The following is a 12678-nucleotide window of genomic DNA, read 5'->3' as shown; positions in this document are numbered from 1 at the left end:
TAAGGTATCAAGAAACTTTATCTCTGCATCCCATCCTGATGTGACATGTGCCCAGTCAATATGGGGATAGTTGAAATCCCCCATTATTATTGACTTTTTATTTTATAGCCTCTCTAATCTCCCTAAGCATTTCACAGTCATCATCGTGGTCAGGCAGTCGGTAGTATATCATACTGCTATATTCTTATTATTCGAGCATGGAATTACTATCCATAGAGATTCTATGGTACAGTTTGGTTCATTTAAGTTTTTTACTTCATTTGATTCTACACTTTCTTTCACATATAGTGTTACTCCCCTACCAGTATGACCTGTTCTGTCCTTCCGATATATTTTGTTCCCTGGTATTACTGTAACCCATTCATTATCTTCATTCCACCAAATTTCTGTGATGCCTATTATATCAATATGCTCATTTAATACAAGGCACTCTAGTTCACACATTTGTATATAAGCACTTATATATACTTGTATTTGTATATATAAGCACTTTAAAATTATCACTTTTTAGCTGTCTGCCATTATATGATGTAATTGATTGGGACTCTTTTTCATTTTATTGTTTCTCATCAGACATCCTACCCATGTTTTATCATCTTCCACCCTCTCCTCCTTACTAGGATATAGACAATCTCCATTAACAGATCTTCCCCTAAGGGATGTCTCTGTCCGAACCATGTGCTCCTCCAAACCTGGCAGCTTTCCCCCAGCTTTTAGTTTAAAAACTGCTCTACGACCTTTTAAATTTTATGTGCCAGTAATCTGGTTTTATTTTGGTTTAGATGGAGCCCATCCTTCCTGTATAGGCTCCCCCTTTCCCAAAAGTGTCCCCATTTCCTAATAAACTAAACCTCTCCTCCCTACACCATCGTCTCATACACACATTGAGACTCTGCAGTTCTATCTATCTAACTGGTGCTGCATGTGGAACTGGAAGCTTTTCACAGAATGCTACCATGGAGGTCCTGGACTTCAATCTCTTACCTAGCAGCGTACATTTGGCTTCCAGGACTTCTCTCCTACCTTTCCCTATGTCACTGGTACCTACGTGTACCACGACCACCAGCTCCTCCTCTCAGCACTACACATAAATCTGTCTAGATGTCTCCAGAGATATGCAACCTTTGCACCTGGCAGGCAAGTCACCGTGCAGTTCTCCCAGTTATCACAAACCCAGCTATCTATGTTTCTAGTGATCCAATCCCCTGTTACTATTACCTGTCACTTCCTAATAACTGGAGTTTCCTCCCCTTGAGAGGTATCCTCAGTACGAGAGGATACCATGACATCATCTGGAAGGAGGGCCCCAGCTAAGGAATCATTTCCCTCTGCTCCAGTTTGATGTTCTCCTTCGCTGAAACTTTCATTCTTCTCAACAGCACAGAAGCCGTCAGACTGGGACGGTGGTGGGACTGTTCTACTGTCTCCCAGAAAGTCTCATCTATGTGCCTCTCTGTATCCCTTAGCTCCTCCAATTCAGTCACTCTTGTCTCCAAAGCCCATACGCGGTCTCTGAGGGCTAGATGCTCCTTGCACCGAATGCACACATACGCCACCCACACGTAGGTCAGGTAATCATACATGCTGCATTCAGGGCAATAAACTGGATAGTCCTCACTCTGTTGCTGGACTTCTGCCTGCATTCTCTTTTCGTTCCTGCAGCTCGTTCCTTTATTGTTATTTTGTTTTTATGAGGGGTGTTTATTGCCTTAAATTTAAAGAATGTTAATGAAATGTATCTAACCCCTCCCCCACACACACATACATTCTCCCACTCCCCCTCTAAACTCCCTTGGAAAACTCCACTGTTAGTTTCTTCTGTTCGTTAGATCCTCTGGTTGCTTAGTACTGGGATATAGAAGGCCATCAACTGTATGTGAAGAATCAGGACGTGTTGGAAGATCTGTTGTAAGAAGGATTCAGACACACAATACTTCAACACAGACAAAGAGTAATTCATTTGAGAATAGGGACATTTGGACCTGATTCTGATTTCATACTGTTTTTAGTGGAATTACTCCTCATTTATACAAGTGTAAATGAGGTATCACACCCATTACCTAGCTATGTATTCTATCTCCTTAGTATCTATTTCAGTAGTGATATTGCTTTTACTACTTAGCAATGCATGCTGCTCCTGTTATATTAAAACATCAATTAAATTATATCAATTTTAATTAACATCTTCAGTATACTTTTTCCTCTGTGATTTTACGACTCCTACGACTGAATATTGCAGTTCAGTAGCATACAATATACAAGACTGAAAACACAAAACTAATTAGTATTTTTCACTGTGATCTCTATTTGTTGTTATAGATGGATTCATGTAACTCTGTAAAATTTGAAATCTACCGCTAAGTACAATCAGTCATACTAATATTTTTTCTACAAATTGATTAGTGCAATATTGAATATTGACATCCTTCTACCACACATGAACAGCATTCATTAGCATTACCATGTGAATGACAATGAAGACAGATAAGAAAGGAAACTATCAAAATATATTGCTGTAATCGTACCGTGTCTTCTTGATCTCTTGGATCCAGCACTCAAGTGCATTATATCGAAGGGCTGTCTTCAGCAGAAACTGTTTGCAGTGTTGTTGTTGCCATGTTGGTTCCAGATTATTAAAGACACAAGGGGGTGATGAGGTAATATCTGTCACTGGACCAACGATAAGCTTGAAAGCTTGAATCTTTCACCCACAGAAAGTTGGTCCAATGAAAGGTATTACCTCCCCCACCTTGTCTAAGCAGAAATTGTCAGTGAAGGCTGAAGAACTGATTTATTTTCTCATCTAAAAATTGGCTAGTCATGAAAGGATTTTTAAAAATGTTCTGGTCCTCACTGCCCATAGAGTTAAAGAGGGGTGAGAAGAGCTTCTTGTAAACTATTATCTTCCTCCACTATTCACAGTCAATTCATGAAATTCCACATTACCCCTTACCTCAGCACAGCAGCTACATTCATTTCCAGTTAATCCAGGGTAAACCTGGATCTAGTCCCGCAGAACAAGCACAGCGTGAGCCATTTCAACATATGCTGCCATAACAAAAATTACAGCTAGAGCTTATGGTAAATATTGGTTTATACAGAAAATTATATGTATATTTTCATTCAGGGTTTGCTCTCAGCATCCCTGGCCATCAGCTGCATATCCTACTACATCTAGTCAAATGAACTAAACCAGATGAGTGCAAAGAAGAGAAGGACACAGGGGTGTTTCAATCCTGCCCATTTAGGCACTCCGCATAGAGGCAAGCTCCTATTGCAGCCAAAGGCAGACTGAGCCAAGATTGGGATATTGAAAATATACTGCTGTGGCTGGTAAATCATCAGTAGGACTCAATGGTTTGAAGGCCTGGTGACCACATCTAGAAATGGTAATTTTTTAATTTATATTTTATTGTTGTTTTTCAAAAATAAAGGGAGAACAGAAACAAAGATGAAAAAAGTAAAGGAATGGGAAGAATGGGAAAGAAAATGAAGGTGGGGGCATGAAGGAGAGACAAGAGTGGCATCTTGGTTTCCAAGTGCTAGAAATCAAATCAACGATTTCTAGAAAGTTACACCAAATCTTTTCAAATTTGTCTGAGGACCCTCTTCTCCGAAACATTACCCACTCTTTATCTGCCAGGTTAGACAAGTTTCTGAGCCAAGCTTCAATCCTTGGAGGCAGTCTAAGACCACCAAGGATAGAAATTAATGCTATTCACCCCGGACAATCCCCCAACTTTCCAGTGAAATGTAAGAGTTCTTTCTAGTCCTGTTGATTGACAAGATACCAAATGAATAATCAAATAATTCAGATTGGTCATTTGGGAGCTGCAGGTGGTCAGCAACTCTGAAAGTCAGGATGCTTTATTCAAGTGCCTAAATTCAGAATGTAGGTGCCCAATTTTAGGCACCTAAATTTTCAGATTTTGGCCCTATTGGCTATTTGTTTTCTTTCTTTCTTTTTTAATCTGATAATTTTGGAAATTTCAAATTCATTCAGACTTTGGTTTAAAATTCATTCATGCAAAAAGACCTTTTAAGGTTTAAATGTGTTAGATATGGTAAGAAGCAGTCAACCAGCTAGACTCAATGTGTGTATCTATCCATCTTTATGGGAAGGAGAGAGAAAGTTGTAGCAAGTGTCAATGGTTCTCAAATGCATTGGTAGTGCTCATTAATGCCATTGATTAGAAAGTACTGCACATAAGTGGTAGGTGTAATTGACCTGAAAAACAAGACACCCAGGCTAGGGCACTGATTGGTTCTAGAGATTCTGAGCCTTTACTGAAATACTGTGTAGTTTGTTAAAATATATAACAACATGTGGCAATGACCTGATACTAGTGTAAAAAAAAATCTTTTTTGGAACATTGTGACAAGTCTCCCATCCCCTCCTTGCAGGAGACCCTGAGCAGTGGAATTGGTGTGGTTCTGCTGCATGATATGAGTGACATCCTGGCTCCATTCAAGTCAATGGGAGTTTTGCTGTTCACTTCAATGGAGCCATGGTTTCATTCTGGCAGCCTACATGGGCTTGTGAACCTGTAGTTTACAACATGGCTGTGATCAGTCAGAGCTCTCTGTATCCCATTTACACGGCTCTTTCATGGGGGTAGAACAACAAAGTGGGATAGTTGACCATTATTTCATGTAACTTGCAGGTGCATGTGGCAAAGCTGGGGGCTACTACATCCGAGAGGCTGAAATAGTTCCCCGTCCTTCCCACACCTCCTTGGCATATAGCCTGTTTATTTAGGCTGAGTACAAGGTTCAAGATTTGCCTTGGGCCTGTATTTTAGGTTCTTAATTACTTCTGCCTTCTTTATCTATTCATTTTCTATTGTCTTCTTTCTTTTTTCTTTCACATAACAAATACTTAAATGTAAACTCTAATTATGTATCGTCACTATCAGCATGCTTACAGTACATTTAATTATTCTATAGAATACATTAAATAAAGTTCAAGGTCTGCCATTTTTTTGGCGGTGATTTGCGGCTAAAATGTACTTTAAAATGTGTGTGGGGAGATTCAGCATTATATTTTAAATCACAAATTGACTGCCATTAAATAATCTACCCTATGTTAACTTTATTTTAACATTCGGCAGGCCATGTGCATGCATTTTCTCTTAGTTGGAAATTTAAAGTATAAGTTTGTCCTTTGATAACTCAGGCAAGTCTTTTTCTATTGAATCAATACTATGATTATAGAAAAAGTTATCTGGCAAAATGTCTACTCATAGCCTTAGTGCTAGCTTTACTTTCTTTGCGTGAATGAGTCATCCTACCTTCTGTTTTTGCAATTTTTTCATTTATATAAAAGAAGACACTTGTTATTTCTAGATTTAAAATGCTTTTGATCAGTGCAGGGAAAATTACAATGGAACTCTTAAGGGAATTGTATTATTACTAATACCATACTAAAATAGAGCCAGAGTTTTCCTGACCTGTAACTAGGAGTCCTCTAGTTCCAACTCTGCCAGTGACTGTGGAGAATTCAGTTAACCTCTGTATACCCTGATTTTACTATCTGTGAAATGGAGATGTTATTTACCTATGTTACAGTGGTGTTATGAGATAGACTACAGTTTTTAAAGATGCTTTTGGGGGTTCAACTGCACTATACAAGCATGAATTGTTATTACTACTGATATGGTTTATCTTCTTGAATTACATTTGCTACCTTTTGAAATACAGTACTTTCTGAATCAACTGTTTTGTTCGTATAATTCCAGAGACTAAAGCAAGGCAGAATGAGAGGGAAAAGGAAGCTAGCATGCAGCTCCTCCTTGTCTACTAAAAGCAGAGGGAGAGCTCCCACTCTTCCCGGCTAGTGTTGTGGAAACTTTTCCTCCTGCTTCTGTACACTTGAACCAGATTATAATTCTAAACAAATATTCATTTCTAGCTGCTATATTATAATCATATTATTTGTATTTTGGCCCAGAGGCTACAATGGAGATCAGGGACACACTTTGCTAGTCGCTTTACGTATATATAGTGAGAAACAATCTCTGCCCCAGAGAATTTACACACTAACAAGTCAAGGCAGACAAATGAAGGCAGGAGAAAATGGGGCTCAGGGAGGCCAGCTAACTTGCCCGGTGTCACACATCAGTTTAATTACATTGCCTAGTTGCACAATGAGGCTCCAATCTTTGTTGGGGTAGCCTACCCTGAGCTGAGGACTCACTTCTGTTCTTTTTTGGAATATCAGATTAGTCTACAACTTCTGTAACCTATTACATTATTTTAAATCAATAATGCAGAGACTACATATACTCCCTACTACTATTTTGACCTTTATTTAGCTATGTGAGCCATTACATAGAGTTGGTTGAGCATCTCACTTTGAAGATGTACAACTATTGATTTTGTGTGTGTGTGTTTATTTTTCTAAAGATTCTTTACCCGCATCAAGGGAATTGTGAACAGGTTGTGTATCTTTTATTTATATATTTAATTAATTTATTGATATGTTTTAAAGTGATGTATGTGCCCTTTGGTAGTTCAGATTTCATTCAATTCTTTAATACAACTGAGAACAGAACTCATTAATCATATGCCAAATTGCAGAACTATACTTATAACTCTGAAGTTTCAGAGTAGAAAATAGAAAATGTTATCTTTAATGTCCAAACAGATTGATTCACTGGTCAGTGAAAAGTTATACCTTTTAGGCTTGTTTACTGTAAAATATCACCCTGAACTTTGGATTCAGTAATTAATCTGATAGCTATTGTGTCTCTATAGAAGGCAACAGTTGAATTGTTACACTATTCAGTATGCTAAATGTCTATTCAGCAGCTATGTCCAGACGATTTAAAATGATGTAGATGAAATTACTTGTGAGTTGAGCACATACTGTGTGATTGGTGCTGAACAGAACACAAATAAATATAAATGTGTCAAATCCTGCTTATTGGTGCAAGTACATTCCATACAAGTGGGCAACTGGTCAACATGATGAAAAAAATATTGATCATGCAGACTCAAACATAGAAATTAGAGATGAGTCCAAACTAAAACCTCAGTTCCAGACTCTGGATTCACATACGAAATCCGTATCTCAATAATGGGTATAGATGTTCTTACAGACCCAAATATTCCTGAATTTGGGAGAGTTGAATCCAGATGTGGATGTGACTTTTTCCAAAAGTTGGAGTGATCCAATTTGGTGGTTGAGTGTATGGGTAAATTTGACCTGCAGACCCCAATCCACTGACTTTCTCAATGTTGATTACAATTTAAAGGAGAGATTAATTTGTGGACACCTCTCCGACCTGACTGCTCTCACTTCCAACCTTCCACAGAAGCATGGGACCCGCTCCTTCACAGTAACTCAGATTTTCTACCCTTTGTGATTGCACAGACCACCTGCTCCCATTTCTGATTGCACAGTGTCCCCTGGTAAATAAAACAATTGCTCTCTAGAAAAGTAATGAGGAAAGTATTTGATGTGTTTTAAGTTGTGTTCTACTGCACTTTAGCAGCTTGAAACAAGGAGGAGTAGCTTGCACCATATGACCAGTCCACTCTGTTCAAACCATGAGCAATTATTCTGTAATTACCAGGGGTGCATGAAGCACAGTTTAATAACTCTGACTCTAATAAGAATCTCCTTTTGAATATATGCAATATTTTTCTTGAGTAATTTGTAATCTTTGAATATTCCCAGTCCCCTATCGTATCTTCATGCTTTGGAATGCTCTGATCAATCGGACCATATATAAAAACAGCCTGCCCAGTGTCTATTCTTCCTGCCTTAGAGTCCTATTCTTAAAAATTCTCCTCAATTAATTTTATCCCACCCTCCCAAGTCCTCCAGACAAATGTTAAATCAATGTAACCACTTTTTGCTGAATTTCCTGATGCGTATATCTCCAGTATTTAATAGAGTTTCTTGAGTAATTGGATCAATAATTGAATTAATCTGGATTATAACAGATTAGGATTTTAGAACACTGAAATATTGCCTGTACATGTTGAAACTCTTAACGTCGGAAGCCATTATTTGAGCTGTGAGAGATTAAGAATCCTGCCTGGTGAGTAAGCTTGCTTCTTTAAAAGAAAAAGGGTCACCAGACTGAGGAACCTTATAATTAAAGTCAATGAAGAATTCATACAGTGGGGAAGGGAGGGGGGAATTAGGTAGCAGGAAATGAAGAAAAGTCTTAGAACTATATCATGCCCAGAGCCTTGCAGAAGCTAGAAGATTAAGGTTGTAATAACTTTAAGCATGTGAGTAAATTCATTTCTGTTTTGCAAATCACTTAAAGTATTTAGCTCCCATGGGACTACTCATGGGTTTAAAGTTAAGCATGTGATTAAGTGTTTTATTGAATCAGGGCTTGTGGTGCTAAAAACGGACTCACTTCAATGGGAGTTGAGAACACTCATCACTTTGCAGAATCTGGCCCTTATTTTGAAAATGTTTCTTCTAGGTTCTGCATCTGATTGGTTTATGGACCCTCCCAGTGGGAGCCGGGATCGGCTGAACCTGTGGACACGGCAGGTTCACAATCCGGCCCAGCCCACCTGGGACTTTCCCTGAACAAGCGGCAGCCCTAGTTTGAGAACCACTGGACTAACAATTGAAGTGCTCCAAATATTCAAAGAATTCAATAGGACTCTCCTAGCTACCTGAGAGATTCCCACCCCGGCCTTCCACAACAGCAACATTCCTGAAACTGTGACAGCTAAAGGGAAGTTAAGCGGCAGTGGACGCAAAGCTTTTACATTAGCTCGGAAAAGACTCTGCAGCTTACACCCTCAAGAGATAAGTATGACTATGGACCTCACTGCATTCAGAGCTAAATAAAAAAAAGTACCTCTTAACTTAGTTTTCCCTCAGTAAGTTGCAGGTGCATACCCATACCCAAGTACTCCAGTAACCTAATTAAGTGACTTACTCCTAAGAGAGAGATACTAATATTGTTTTTTATTTGTAATTTGGAAAGACAATCAGATACTACAGTGAGAGGAACCATATAAGAATTTAGATAAGTAGTCAAATAAGTGGAAATACCGGACCAAACCAAAATGCTAAATGTAGACACCCCCTCCTCATTTTGTGTTTTGAGCTAAAGCTCTATTTTCCATATGGTTGGTAGAAGTAGGAAGCCATTTGGTATAGAGAATCCATTCATGTGGAAATGATAAAGACCTTTTGATGGAATACCTGGTAGCTGGCAACAAAATTATAGATCAGACAGGCTAGTAGTTATGATAAATAGATTAATTATTTTGTATGTATATTTGAATGTGTATTTTAACATGCCAGCAGAGTGTCTGACATTTTCGACTAGCTCCAATTGGGGAGAAAATTTGAGTATCTGCAAACTTCCAACCCTCAGGGATGGGGCAATCAGGATAATAAGTACAAACTATTAATACTCCATGGATCCATCCACCCAGACAATACAGCAATCACATGGGGCTATTTGCTTTTAATTAGCCTGATTGGCTTTCATCACAACTAATTGAAGTTAGTGGTGTGGAGTGTGTATCTGTGATACCTCTGAGCCTGAACCTGCCTAAGCCTGAGCTTTCTTGGAGCCTGAGCCTGCTTAAACATGAGGAATCAGCCCTGAACCAGAGTGTGTGATGAGTCATCAGAAACAATTTCCTGAAGGTCTTGTGATCGGCCCACACATTCAAGCAGGAATCAGCCAATCCACAGGCAAGGATGCACCCTCGTGATTCGAAGGCAGCTATATAGGCTCCTAAGGGAAACATTATCTTCAGTCTGCTTAATGTCACTACTTGGTTGGGAACACACACAGTCTGCCCTTGCTCCTGCTCTAGTTGTGGCTCTTTCCACACTAGCCAGCCTGTACTACAGTCTGCATTTGCTCTTGCCTCAGCTGGATGCTCTGTGACTGTGATAGTAACAAAGCATCTGATACATCAGTCCTAGGACAAAGGAATTGATAAAAATCTGAACCACAGACAGGTTCCATCTCAAAACAGTATGACAGGCTGTTAGTTAGCTAGGACCAGAAGGATAACAGGGCTTCTGGCTGAAACAGAAGGTGAGGTTTGTTCGTTGCTTACTGTAACTGAGCTATGAATGGCAGTCTTATAGCAATATGTGACCCTAACCAAGATGATTGCTTTTGTTTACTTATTTTTGCTCTATTTTTGAACCTAAATTTAATGATGTTTAAGACTTGTATTGGAGAAATACCCTGTTTTCCAGCTTCAAGGGGAAAGAACCCTGCAGGTACCCTAATGCAAAGGGACCAATAGGTTAACAGTTTATCGAACTAGGGTAACTTCAAAGGTCCTAGTAATGAACACCACAGAGAGTTTAATCAAAAGGAGCTTTCTGAAATATCAGCTTATCAGAAGACAACAAATGAAAGGACACTCAAATGTTATAACCCTTTGTTGCAAGTATACTAAAAGACAATATTTATTATAAAAATCCAATCTAAAAGCACTTTGTTTCCTTATAATTCCCAAATTCTTGACATTGTCCACAATCTACAGTTTGGGGTATTTTTTTCAAGGAATAATAAAGATCAAGAATATCTCCCTTTTATCATTCCCTTTTTTACAGAAAAATAAAAATGTTTGAGACATTATTTAAAGGCTCAGTCTCTTGCTGTTCCTTTCTCGGCTGATTTGGCTAGAGAAACATTTAACACTGAAAAGTTGCCAAGTGATAAAGTTTGCAGTCTATATGTCATTTTCTAAGCCCTCCATTATCTATAGAAATTCCAAACAGTAAGCTTAAATACCCAAGAATCCCTGTTACACTGATAACACATGCAAACACTGATAGTTCATACAAACACATTAAAATGTTTAATGATCCCAGGAAAACTAAATGACCCATTGAAGCCAGGCTCATAATTAACTAGAGCAAATACATACCAACTTCTATCTCCTCATTTTTATTCCATCAATCTACGTACTTTCTGATTTCCTCCATCTCTGAAAGTGGGTCCAGTGCTCTTGCTCTCTCTTTATCTCAAACTGATTTACAGCCCTTTCTTCTATTGCTCCCTTTAGTACTCTATTCCGTATTTTGACCTGTCTCTTTGTTAAGTAATTCTGGCCGAATTGCATTTAGGCTAGTCCCCTCATTAACTTTAATCCTTGCCTTTTTATTTTCAAATTAGTTATATGCTACTATCATAAGCGGTTTATGGCTATCCATTCATTTCTTTCATTTCCTGAATATAAATACAGATATTGTGTGCCTAATAACACCATCTCCTCCCTTCCACTTAAATGAGAGGGCCGTGTCTGGCTAACTGTCTTTAAATCATAACATATAATCTTAATGCTATAAATCATTTTGATAGCTGCCTGTTTCATCTCAATCATGCTCACCTTATAGCAGAATTGCACACAGTATTTTAAATATAGTCTCACTAGTTCCTTATACTCATGTAGGCTATGATCTTAAACCCTTTCCTGATTTTTTAGTAGTTGAGTAATATACTGTTTTTATTTTTAAAATCTTAAATTGGACTTTTTTCTCTCCCATGCCCCAAGAGTTTACTTTACCATGTGATATGGAGGTGTTCTTCTCTGTGATATCTGACAATTTTTACTTAAAGGAGATTGTTTTGTTTAGTGTTTAGAGCAGAGATTTTGTTTAGTGTTTAGAGCATCCTCATCTCTGCCAATGGCTTGCAGTGCAACCCTGGGCAAACTGCTTAGCCACTGGTTCAAGCTACCTTATGGTGTATCTTTTCCATTTGTTAATTAAGATAAAATATGTCTACCTTTTAAAAGGCATTTTCAGAAGCCTGTATGCCAGTTTAAAATAAGTGTCCTATCTTCCAACAGTGGCCAATGCCAGATGCTCCATCTCTCCTTAGATGGAAGCTTTGCCATACCCCTAATCATTTTTGTTGCTCTCTCTATATTTTTTCCTTTTCTAATGTATCTCTTTTAACATGGGGTGATCAAAACTGCATGCAGTATTCAAGGTGTGGATGTACCATGGATTTATATAGTGGCATTATGACATTTACTGTCATCCCTTTCATAATGATTCTTAACACACTGTTAGCTTTTTTGATGGCTGCTGCACATTGAGCAGATGTTTCCAAAGAAATATCCACAATGACTCCAAGATCTCTTTCTTGAGTGGTAACAGGTAATTTTAAACCCCATCATTTTATATGTATAGTTGGGATTATGTTTTCCAATTTGCGTTACTTTGCATTTATCAACATTGAATTTTATCTTCCATTCGGCTGCCTCGTCACACAGGTTTGTGAGATCCCTTTGGAACTCTGCACAGTCTGCTTGGGACTTAATTATCTTGAATAATTCTGTATCATCTGCAAACTTTGCCACACCATTGTTTACCCTTTTTCCAGATTATTTATGAATATGTTGAAAGGTATCAGTCCCAGTACAGACCCCTGAAGGACACCACTATTTACCTCTCTCCATTCTGAAAACTGACTGCTTATTCCTACCCTTTGTTTCCTGTCCTGTGATCAGGTACTGATGAGAGTACCTTTCCTCTTACTTTGCTTAAGAGCCTTTGGTGAGGAACCTTGTCAAGGGCTTCCTGAAAATCTAAGGTTTCAGAGGAACAGCCGTGTTAGTCTGTATTCGCAAAAAGAAAAGGAGTACTTGTGGCACCTTAGAGACTAACCAATTTATTTGAGCATGAGCTTTCGTGAGCTACAGCTCACTTCATCA

The sequence above is a fragment of the Caretta caretta genome, chromosome 3 (assembly GCF_965140235.1).
Source record: "Caretta caretta isolate rCarCar2 chromosome 3, rCarCar1.hap1, whole genome shotgun sequence".
NCBI lineage: Eukaryota > Metazoa > Chordata > Testudines > Cheloniidae > Caretta > Caretta caretta.
Note: the sequence above shows the minus strand (reverse complement) of the source record.